The following is a 12,352-nucleotide window of genomic DNA, read 5'->3' as shown; positions in this document are numbered from 1 at the left end:
TCACCACAATCTGTAGTTTCAACAGACATGAAAATTTAGTTGTTTTTACATGTTAGTTTTTCTTATGATAATGCAGTAAAGGAGTAAAAGTAACAAATTGGGAAAGATTACCCAGTCATTACAGTTATTATACAGCCAGTACAGGCGGTTATGAACCTCTCAGTGTCTCTTTCAACATTTCATCAGTCACGCTGAGCCCAGGGGCCTTCTTTGAAATTGCATAACTTACTCAAAGTGACAAGTGTCACCGTGCTAGCCATTAAAAAGAATGTTGTCACTTATTTCCCAAGTGGCTACTTCACATCTTTCACCATGAGGTTTTTGTAGTAAAACCCCCACATCTGTGTTCTTTATACTTAAAGTGTCCTCAGTTTAGTCTGAAATGTAAAAAATACATTCATAAACTGCTGTGTGTTTTTTATTTTAGAAAAACTGAATAAAAGTCAAGGGGGAAAAAATGGTTTGGCGACGGGGTGTTGGGTACCCAAGGCTTATCAATGCACAAGGGCAATGAAGGTTATCCTGTCTGGTCCGAGCCAACAGCAGGCCTACTGTGGCACAAGTCAAAAAAATATGAATGATAGTTATGGGAGGAATGTGTCACAACACACAGTGCATCACACTCTGCTGTGTATAAAGTATTTTGTGTATATGAGCCCATTAAGTAATGAAAAATAGCAATATTTACACATATTTGATATTTTATTTTAATAAATATCAAAAATCTAAAAGGTGTGCATCATACCGGACACCTAGAGGAACACGTTACAGTTGGTTTTGTTCCAAACGAAGCCAATTTAAAGTACAAACAACTGTTGCGTTTTCGACCAAGCAACACACTCAAGTACATTTTCATTCCTGAATGAATCAGTGTGTTTAAAAGAATCGGTTGAAGTCAATCAATGTATGTATAATGTATGTACAATCAATTTGTGTATAATGACCCATGTCATTATACACAAATTTGTATAATGACATGGGTATTACACTGGTATTATGACGTAAACATGAAATATGAGGACATTTCATGAGTCCTAGGGGGGATAGAATGTACAATTTGCACAGTATAAAAATCATTACACCTAAGGAATGTCCTTACTAAGATAGCAAAACAAACCTGTGTGTGTGTGTGTGTGTGTGTGTGTACTTGTTTTGGCTATACTTGTGAGGACTAAATGTCCTCACTTATATTGCGAAATACTTTGACAACCCACTATAGTGAGGACATTTGACTGGTCCTCACTAGATAAAAAGGCTTATAAATCAGCCAAAATATGTTTTTATTTAAATCTAGTGTTTTGCACATGTTTCTGTGATGGGTAGGTTTAGGAGTAGGGGTTGGGTAAGGGATAGAAAATATCATTGACCTGATATAAAACTGGGCTCAACGCTAAGGATTTTTTCTACTGGCCCGGTTGGGCCAGTGGTTTAAATTTTTACTTGCCCCACCAAAATTTTCACTGGCCCCACAACAAAAAAATTAATAAAGTAAAAGAAAAGAAAATGGGCCTATAAAATAAGCCTAGTTATTGTTTTCATTGTCTTTGTTACATTTAACCTTAATAAATAGGGTTATGACACCAAAAGCTACTAGATTAACTCACTTAAATTTTAAATTTTGTTAGACAAATAAACAGTAAGTAATAAAATAGTAACAAATAATCGAATTATGAGTAATAGCACAAATAAATACAACAGAACAAACATATAAATTAAATAAACAGTGCTTTTCAAGTTTTTCATGTAAGTTTAAACAAGATTTCCAGGTACAGAAATTGTAATCTAATGTATAACTATATAACTACAGATTAAACATTATTAGTTAATCAGTCAAGAACAGTTACAGATGCATAAATAATGTTTTGCAATGTTGAAAAATTCAAAACGTTAAATACTGTTATTTGAAATTATTTAAAAAATCAAGACACTTTAAATATAAAATTAAGCCCGCCAGTAGGCGGCTGCGAATCACTTTTAATGAGCGAGTCATTGAGATTCAACCGATTCATTCAGGAAGTGTTGCTCAGAGACGCAAAACAATGCTGTGGACTTTGTTTGGAACTATTTTCGTTGGCGAAATAGAGTGAAAAAGGCGATTTGGTGTCTAAAATGTAAGTCACTTGATATTAAGTTCTTGTTCATTAAACTATACGTTGTATAAAATCAATAGCACATTTAAAATCATGCTGATATTTGGAGAAAAACGGCGCTCTGTGTAATATTGGTTAACTATATTAAATGATATAAATATAAAAGACATACAGGGGCATTTTTGCCCCTTATCTTTAATTCTGGGGGCTTTCTAAATGCATTTTAATAGACTAATGGTGCGTTCACACCAGACGCGTATGAAGCGTTAAGCGCGAGTGATTTACATGTTAAGTCAATGCAAAGACGCGAAAAGACATCCTGCGGCGCGAATGACGCGATTCGCGCGAATGAGGCGGCGCGAATGACGCGATTCGCGCGAATGACACGGCGCGAATAGAGCGATTCTGGCGTTTGACGCGCGTAACGCGTGATTCGCGCGAATCGCGCGAGTTGAAAAATCTGAACTTTGGCGAAAACAGGAATAAAAAGGATCTTGCTTGGAAGAAAAGTGAGTGAGGAGCTCGGACAATCTGGTAAGTTGTAAAAAACGCTCTTCACTCAATTTGAGCTATATTTATAGAGAGAGAGAGAGAGAGAGAGAGAGAGAGAGAGACTACGAGCTAGCTAAAGCCGGCAAATTGAGCTTATTCGCTGTATTTTACAACTACTTTCTGCTGACGAGTTGATTTGTTTATTCAGAGGAAGTGTGCAGAAATGAGACGAGCCGCCTGGCAGAAGCCCCTCTCATGGCACGAATGAAGCGAGTAAACTCAAAATGTTCAAGCGTCCAACTACGCGCGAATAGCGCGATTTATTCGCGCAAGTCGAGTCTGGTGTGAACGCCCCATAAATCATGCAGTGAAAGCGTACACTCTAAATATGCACGTGCACTAGTCTAACCTACTAGACTATGGCCACGTACACACTGTAAGTTTCAGGAGTGACAACCGCATTTAAATGCGGGAGTGAATCCCCTAAATTATCGTTACATGTGTGTACGGAACACGACTCACTCTCGAAAATGCGATGATTGACAGCTTGGAAACCATAGCGACGTTCTGGCGTCTCTCGTGTTTGGTATCCATTATTGTGAAAAAAGTAATATTACAGTGACAAAACACTCGTTATTTTCAGCAATTTAACTAAACACACTAACACAATCGACAGAGACGTCGTGTGTTGTTTATGCTTGTACAGCCTGTTTCACACAGAGCGCGCTCGATTGGGCTTATTCCTGTTCGCTGATTTTTCTAGCAAGATCTGGCAACTCTAATGAGTCAGGGCTCGTGCTTTCCCCGTGATTCACCGCGCATACAGAAGAGAGACACATCTCCGATGAACGTTAAACGTCATTAACAATTAGTTGTTCAGTTCGGTTCCGTACACACTGCATAGAATATCTGTAAATGCGGCTGTCACTACCTGTATTTTTCGTGAGTTAATTCGGTTGTAGAATGCGGTTGTCACTCCCGTATTTTACTGAACTGTGTGTGTACAGAACGCGATTAAGCACTAAAAGGTGAACTGACAACTGAATTTAGCTGCAGTGTATACGTGGCCTATGTCACGTAGTGTATGCGCGCACTCAAGGGGTGTGTTTTTGTTTGGTTTTTGTAAAGTGAGGGACATACTCGATCATTTCAGATCGTTAAATCAACAATTACGATATCATAGACGATATATATCGCACACACTACAGCACTGGCACGATCGGGCAAGTGACAGTTCCGTCAACTGTCCCGAGAGTCGTTCACACTGGGCCCGGGCCATCGGGCAGTCCTTATTGTCGAGCCCTGTAAAATCAATGGAAGTCTATGCAATGTCCTCACTAAGATAGCAAAACAAACGTGTGTGTGTGTGTGTGTGTGTGTGTGTGTATAAACATATGTTAATATATAATATATGTTACAATATAGGCCTAAGTGTAATACTGTTTTTGATGTATGTATTTATTTATTTATTTATTTACAGAATCTGCAAACTTCTAAGAAACAGATTTCCTCATTTAAAAGAATATTAGGCCTATTGTCATCATCATCATCATCATCATCATGTCAATCATGACAGATTACCAGAGATGTAAACTCGAGTCTGTGACTTGGACTCAAGTCGCACTTAAGTCGCGAAAATAAACGACTTGCGACTTGACTTGGACTCGTGAACTACTAACCCGAGACTTGACTTGGACTTGAAGACAGAGACTTGTGAAAAAATACAAGTCTTTTGGCGTGACATTCCCGATTACGTTCTCTATTTACTACCCCACATGACGGCAAGAATATCACAAATCAGCTCTAAACACACCAAGCTATCGTGCGCGTGCGCATCTGAAGGCACGCGAATTCATCAACCATTAGAAAACTTGTTAAATTAGCAACAAATAATAACAATATGCCTTACCTTGCGATAGACTTTGTCATTTCATTTGAAAAGCAATCAATTAATCCGAAGGGAAGCTGCGGTGTTGCACAGCTGCAGTGACCATCATTTTCAAGAAATGTCCTTTTAATTTTTTTTTTTTTTTTGCCCAAGTATTTGATAATGCATTTAATATCCAGATTTACCGTGTTAAATTGCATTTGGATTGGACGAACACTTCCATACGCATTATGACTCTGTCCGTCTGACTTTTTTCCACAGATCGGTTTGTTAAGTCGCAGTGCGTTATTATATCGCCTTATCACAAACGAGACACACAGATGGAAATGTTATTCGTTGTGTTGTTTACTGTAACGCTTGTCTATACATGGGTTACCGCCGGCGCTCACTGGAAGACTGCATTTTCCAGCATTGCTTGAGATCTACAGCAAACTACGGCAACTCATATAGCTCAAAATACACAGCACTTTTTTCCTTGCGGTTGTTCTAAATGGTATAATTTTGTATAAAGTTAGAAAGTAATAGAAATTATTAAAGTATTTTGTGTGCTTTATTAGGCAATTTTAAAGTAAAAGTAATCTGTTTTGATATTTAAATACACTGTTAATTACAATAACTGAAAAAATATATTGATAAAAATAGAACAAAGACTTGACTTGAGACTTCACTTGACTTGGATCTCAAAAAATTGAGACTTGACATGGACTTGACCGCAGGGTATTGTGAACATGTCTGCAGATTACAGATAAAAAAAAATATATATATATAAATCATTGATCTGTTCATTATAATATAATGTAATGCTGTCAATCTTGTGCCTCACCTTCACTGGCTCATCTTATGGCTCTTTGTTTAAACATTTTAAATTTATCCAGTGTCAATATTTTGCTGTTTCTGTTATCAACGGTACAAATGTCCGCTTGCATGCATGCACATATTCCAATGGTAAAAGCCATTTGGGAAGATTATGGTCTGACTTATATTCAGCCTGTTTCTGAATGTTAATTTTACTGTTTTTTATTTATTTATTTTATTCACAATATCTTAGCTACCAAAAGCAAGTCGAGGTTTAGGCTATAGGCTACTGAAGTGACAAATTAGCAATATGTTTACTTGCCCAAGGGCAGGTGATGCTGTGTATTGATTGCAGTAAAGAGTGTTTGAGCTTGACATTAACATGGTGTTTGTGCGAGCATGATTTTTTATATCCAGCTGACATTCACGTAAACAGACAAAGCAGTAATAAGCTGCAAAAATACCTGCCAGTTATTTCATAGTTTGAGAGTTTATAAGCAGGTATGACTCTGAAGTTAGTCTTACTGTACGTGCATATGGTAAAATAACATTAGTCCTGGTATATTCACTAATCACTCAACAACCATTTTCTGTCTCTTAACCTGTGGAGAATGGAGATACGGTACAATGAAGAAAAATACAAAGCAAAAAAGTGCCATGGTGAAAAAGACTTTTTTATGTCTTCAAATGTGAAATCTGTTGGATGTTCATTGTTTTAGGACATATGAAAACAAGAATGATTTTGGTAGATCATGAACAACAATCTTATTTAGTATAATTATAAAAAACGTACTATAACAATAAAAGCACCTACACATTCAGTGTTTCACATTAAAATCTTATGTTCTCAGTCAGTTTTCTTGTGTAAGAAATTAAGCTACAGTGTCAGTATTAAATACAGTAATATTTAATACAGTATAAAATTGTATTACTTTAAAAGCTATAGCCTATTTTGTCCAGAAGGAAGAAGTTCCAGTTAATAAATATTAACAATGTTCATAGTTCATACATGACAAAACAAGAAGAATGCTGTATAACACTTACAAAATATACAATATGGGAACATCTGCATTTGCCTGTACAACGACTGTTGTCATCTGAACTTCAACAAGCTGCTATAGGACTTGAGGGAGCACCCTAAAATTAGAAGATTCAGGCTGTACAACAACAGATTTGTCGAGCCTTCTTTTCATCAATTGTGCTTGTAACATTTGCTCATTTATTCATAAGAAGAGATGGTCAGCTTCATAATACAAGCCTTTTCAATGGTTATAACATTATCTAATGGTTAAATGACTCTTCATTTTCCTACGCAAATAACCTTCATATTATAATCAACTATTGTATCCATCTGGATAATAAGATAAATGTTTTCATGGGCTGTGACAAAACAGCTAAAAACCGCTATTAATTTATGATTTACCTGGACATGTACAAAGCATGACAATAAGCTAGCCTAAGTAAAATGAAAATGGATGGAAGGAAGACATTACAGTGAAAATGGTCAAAAAAGGATGCTGCATAAACACCTGTGTAAACGCTATGTAAATATAAAGTATTATATGGAATATAATTTTACATAACTAATTCAAAGTGGCTTGATTTATTGTAAAAACACCAAGATTGTATATGTGACTGAATTGCAACAGTAGCTGCTAAATGGCGCCTCTTAGTGGTTGAAGATAGAGTTCGCAAATAAGAGGAAACCAAAGGAATCATCATAGTCACTATAGTCACTGGAAATCAGCACATTGTTTATTTAAGCTCGACTGGTAAAAGATACCTAAAGTTGTACTTAAAGTAGTCTTTTTGTCATGCAAGAAGTGTTCATAACGTTGTAAAGATGGGAATTAGGCAAGCTCGTACGTATAGTGGTATACTTGTTGAGTTAGAAGATACTGATTAAAAAATATTTTTAAGTTTCTTGTCCTTTCTGAAACCAATAATAATAGTCTCTTGGATCTAATGGATATATCAACTAGTTTGTACATAAATACATTCTGAACAATTACTATGTGACATTACGAGACATTCCAGATCATGCAATACCAAATATGACCACAAGAGTGCAATAAAACATCATTCAATACAGCTTTATAGGTAGTTTCTTAGAGACACAAGCTGGTGTTCAGAGTCTACTTAAACAGAATTTACTTAGGTTTATAAGGAATAAAATTACTCCAAAAGGATGCTTGTGACATTATATGTATTTTCAAATTCTATATTATTCAGTGTAACACAAATATTTTTGAAGATTCATTATGGAGATCTTGCCATAGGCCTACAGTCATAGGCCATCATGCTCCAAAAAAGTACAAAAACCCCAGAACATAGATTTTTTTGCATGGGGAAAAATAACAGCATACAGGTTTGGGATGTCATGAGGGTGAGTAAATGATGAGAGAATTTTCATTTTTGGGTGAAATGTTCCTTTAAAGGGTTAGTTCACCCAAAAATGAAAATGTCATTTATTACTCACCCTCATGCCGTTCCACACCCGTAAGACCTTAATTAATCTTCGGAACGCAAATTAAGATATTTTTGTTGAAATCCGACGGCTCAGTGAGGCCTGCATAGCCAGCAGTGACATTTCCTCTTTCAAGATCCATTAAAACATATTTAAATCAGTTCATGTGAGTAGAGTGGTTCAATATTAATATTATAAAGTGACGAGAATATTTTTGGTGCACCAAAAAAACTAAATAACGACTTATATAGTGATGGCCAATTTCAAAACACTGCTTCCTGAAGCTTCGGAGCGTTATGAATCAGGGTGTCCAATCAGTGGTTCGGAGCGCCAAAGTCACGTGATTTCAGCAGTTTGGCGGTTTGACATGCGATCCAAATCATGATTCGAATCACTATTCCCAATTTGTAAAGTTGTCTTTCTAAATAAGTTAAGAGAGCATCTGCTCAAGTAATTTTTGCAATAAATAAATAAACAAACAAATGCATTCCAGGAAGGTGTGGAAGTCTAGATCTTGAATGTGGGCATAGGGAGGGACTGGACTTTCCTTAAAGGGATAGTTCACCCAAAATGAAAATTACCCCATGATTTACTCACCTTCAAGCCATCCTAGGTGTATATGACTTTCTTCTTTTAGACAAATACAAGCTGAGTTATATTAAATAATGTCCTGGCTCTTCCAAGCTTTATAATGGCAGTGAATAGAGAATGAGATTTTTGAAGCCCAAAAAAGTGCATCCATCCATCATAAAAGATATCCACACGGCTCCAGGGGGTTAATAAAGGCCTTCTGAAGCAAAACAATGTGTTTGGGTAAGAAAAATATCCATATATAAAACGTTAAAAACTAAAATAACTAGCTTCTGGCAGACGGCCGTATGCACGTTGACTTTTGCCATAAGAGTAACCCCCTGACACAATGTAGTAGTGTAAGCTTTGACGCCTCTCGCTGTTTAAACATATAGGGCTGGGCAACAAACTCAAGCTCCTCTTCTCTTATATCAAAATCCTCTGACAATTCTCGTTAAACATTCTCGTTTTAGACCTCTAATTCATGACTAGTGTTTTGTTCTTTCCTCTGCACTCCTGTGTTCGTCAATACGTCTTGCATCAGCCATATTATCGATGTGTACGGCCGTCTGTCGGAAGCTAGTTATTTTTTAAAGTTTTAAATATGTATATTTTTCTTACAAAAACGCATTGCTTCACTTCAGAAGGCCTTTATTAACCCCCCCAGAGCAATGTGGATATCTTTTATAATGGTTGGATGCACTTTTTTGGGCTTCAAAATCTCATCCTCTATTTACTGCCATTGTAAAGCTCGGAAGAGCCAGGACATGATTAATTATATATCTCCGTCATCTGAAAGAAGAAAGTCATATACACCTAGGATGGCTTGAGGGTGAGTAAATCATGGGGTAATTTTCATTTTTGGCTGAACTAACCCTTTAATGGAAAGATGCAGTGTGTGCTAGAAAGTTGCTTGAAAGGCCATAAATACAAAACGTCCCTCTACTGTTACAAGGTTTATCCGGGAGTTAAGTGTAAAAGCATTCATTCTTCTCATTCTTCTTCTAATCCAGCCTTCTTCCCTATTTTGGTATGTTGTGTTATCTATACATATTTATACCAATTAAATCTGTCAATTAAGCATCTGTGCCTGAGATTTAAATGAAAATAAACATATGCTGGGTGTAAACAAATCTTGCTGTACTCATCGTTGAATGCCGCGCATCAGAGGGATGGACAAGGCAAATGAATGAATTCTCCGGGGTGGGATGTCCAGCGGGTGTGGGACACAGCTGTAGGGAGACAGTAAGTGTGCTTCCCCACCAGCCCATGGCCATCCCTCCAGATGGCCCCATCTTCATGAGTCTCAGGGGTTTACTGGCAAACTGGTTTCCTAATATGTAAAGAGGGGGTTGAATTGAGGAAAGAACCTGATGAGATACTGCTGAAAGTCAGTGTCAGATGTAACAAAATAGTATGTAGTACACTCTAAAATTGGGTCAAATATCAAACCCAGGCGTTGGGTAAAATTTTTAAATAAAATGTTTAGCCCATGGTTGGGTTTGTACATATTTGAAGCAACCCAGCATATTTTTCTAATAATAAACTGCACTTCCACAGCATTTGGTAATCTTTGTTCATGTTAATTACAACATTTACAAATACATTATTAAAATCAAGTGTTGCATTTGTTAACATTAGTTAATGCACTGTGAACAAACTATGAACTGCTATTTTTATTAACTAATGTCAACAAAGATTAACAAATACAGTAACAAATGTATTGCTCATGGTTAGTTAATGTTAGTTAATACATTAACTAATGTTAACAAATGAACTTTATTGTAAAGTGTTACTGATTTTTTAATGTTTTTGCACCCAATAAGCAGTGTTGGGTGTGATGCATTAGATTAATTACTGTAATTTAATCACATTTTTTTCTTGAAAAAAATAAAGTAAGGGATTACTCTTAATTTTTCTGTAATTTAATTAGTTACTTCTGATGTAATTACATTGAATACTGTATAGACTATAGAACAATTCTATACATAAAACAATAGTGGATTTAACGTCAGAATTGAACACCTAATGTTAAAATGTATGTTTTTAAATGTAACCTTCTCCCTTTACACACTTTGGTCAGTTCAAGAATAATTTATATAATTTTATATTATTTATTTGAAAGAATTAAAAGAGCAGGTTCGTATCTATCCTTGTATTGTTAAACTGGTCGAAGTTGATATGGGATTTAGAAAGTAATTAGTAATAAGTAATGGATTACTTTTTAGAGAGAGTAATTAGTACAATAATCTAATTACACCATTGAAGATGTAATTAGTAGCTAGTAATTAATTACTTTTGTAGAGTAACTTACTCAACACTGCTAATAATCTCTGCTCACCAAGGCTGCGTTTATTTGAAGAAAAAAATAAATAAAAAATAAATCAGTAATATTGTGAAACATTATTACAAATTAAAGGGGACCTATAATGCCCCTTTTACAAGATGCAATATAAGTCTGTGGTGTCCCCAGAATGTGTCTGTGAAGTTTCAGCTCAAAATACCCCACAGATCATTTATTATAGCTTTTCAAATTTGCCCTTTGTTTGGGTGTGAGCAAAAACACGCTGTTTTTGTGTGTTCCTTTAAATGCAAATGAGCTGCTGCTCCCGCTGCTTTCAAGAAGAGGGCGGAGCTTTAACAGCTCGCACTTCAGTTGCTCAACAACAAAGCTGGAGAATCTCACACAGCCAAAATTGTTCAAACCGGAGACGGACACTGATGGAGAGACTCAGGAAGAAGTTATAGAATGCATCTGGATGTTTCTGGATGGTTAGTGGATACATTTATGTAGTTTCTGTGGAGTTAATTCACCTCATTGACTAGTATATGCCGTCATGTTTTTGTGCAATCAAATCCAGTTGAATTGACCCTCGTTTGTGAAGCAGTCCGCCGTAAAATGACAGCTTGGCAACAACACTCTACTACAACTCTTCCTCTTCTCCAAAGAAATCAGGGTTGCCAGGTTTTCTCAACAAAACGCGCCCAATTACTACTCAAAACTAGCCCAATCGTGTTTCAGGGGGGAGTCCCGTGGTAAAAATCACGTTCTGTGGGGTAAAATCCATGTTTTGCCGGGGTTCCCTGGTAAAATTTGCATTCTAGGGGATAAATATCATGATATTTGGAGTCGCTTCAACCTGCGGACATGAAAAACCATCTGCAGCAACAGCATAAAGGTAGCCCAATTCTTGGCAACACTGAAAGCTACCCAACATAGACTTTCCCCTTTTGTTGTGTGTTCCAGGGGGCAGGGTTTATGTAAATTTTAGGGTTAGTGATGTCACTAACCCAGGAAGAAGCTCGTTGTAGTCCCTACCAGCCGTTTAGTCCTTAAACAGAGAATTCTTTAAAAGAAAATATCGCCCTTTGCATTGAACTTTGAGCAGACAACGTCTTTGCAAATGTTGTTTATACTCTAACAGCAAGATTACACACTAACTAAATCATAATCAACCATTCCTTTAAAATAACATTTCTATTTTTGTTTTATAACTTTAAGGAGATTATGCTGCTTTAAAATACTCCCTCCATAGGGCAGCTCACTTTTGAACAGCAGTGCTTAAAATGCATATGTGAGCATTCCAGGTCATGGACCACCTGAAAACATCAACTTCCCAGGAATGACCAGGCGGGGCAATCAGCAGCTGGTGAACAGAGCAGTGCCTTTGTTGTGTGTTTCGTAGAGATTCACACTAACCCATCAGCAATCAACCACACCTCAATCATGGAAAGGGCCCTGGGCTGAAAACCATTAAACGGTCTGCTGGGTTGTAATCGTACAATCATGCTGCGAATCCCCCCTGCCTTCCTTATAGACAACTATTGATAAACGCATGCAGGACAGTGTATTAAATCCTGCAGAAACTCTTTGTTAGTGCCATTTAGGTTTACATCACGGTTATAGCAAACAAATATAACACAGAAGTGGAATCTTAATTCTAATTCTCACTAATTCATCTTTCATTTTTAGTTCTTTAATTTTTTTCTGTCATAATATTGTTAGTTGTACAAATCAATTTAAAATAAAAAAAGAAATTCACTGTAAAA

Source organism: Ctenopharyngodon idella, chromosome 20 (genome assembly GCF_019924925.1).
Source record: "Ctenopharyngodon idella isolate HZGC_01 chromosome 20, HZGC01, whole genome shotgun sequence".
Lineage (NCBI taxonomy): Eukaryota > Metazoa > Chordata > Actinopteri > Cypriniformes > Xenocyprididae > Ctenopharyngodon > Ctenopharyngodon idella.
This window is presented reverse-complemented; position numbering follows the sequence as displayed.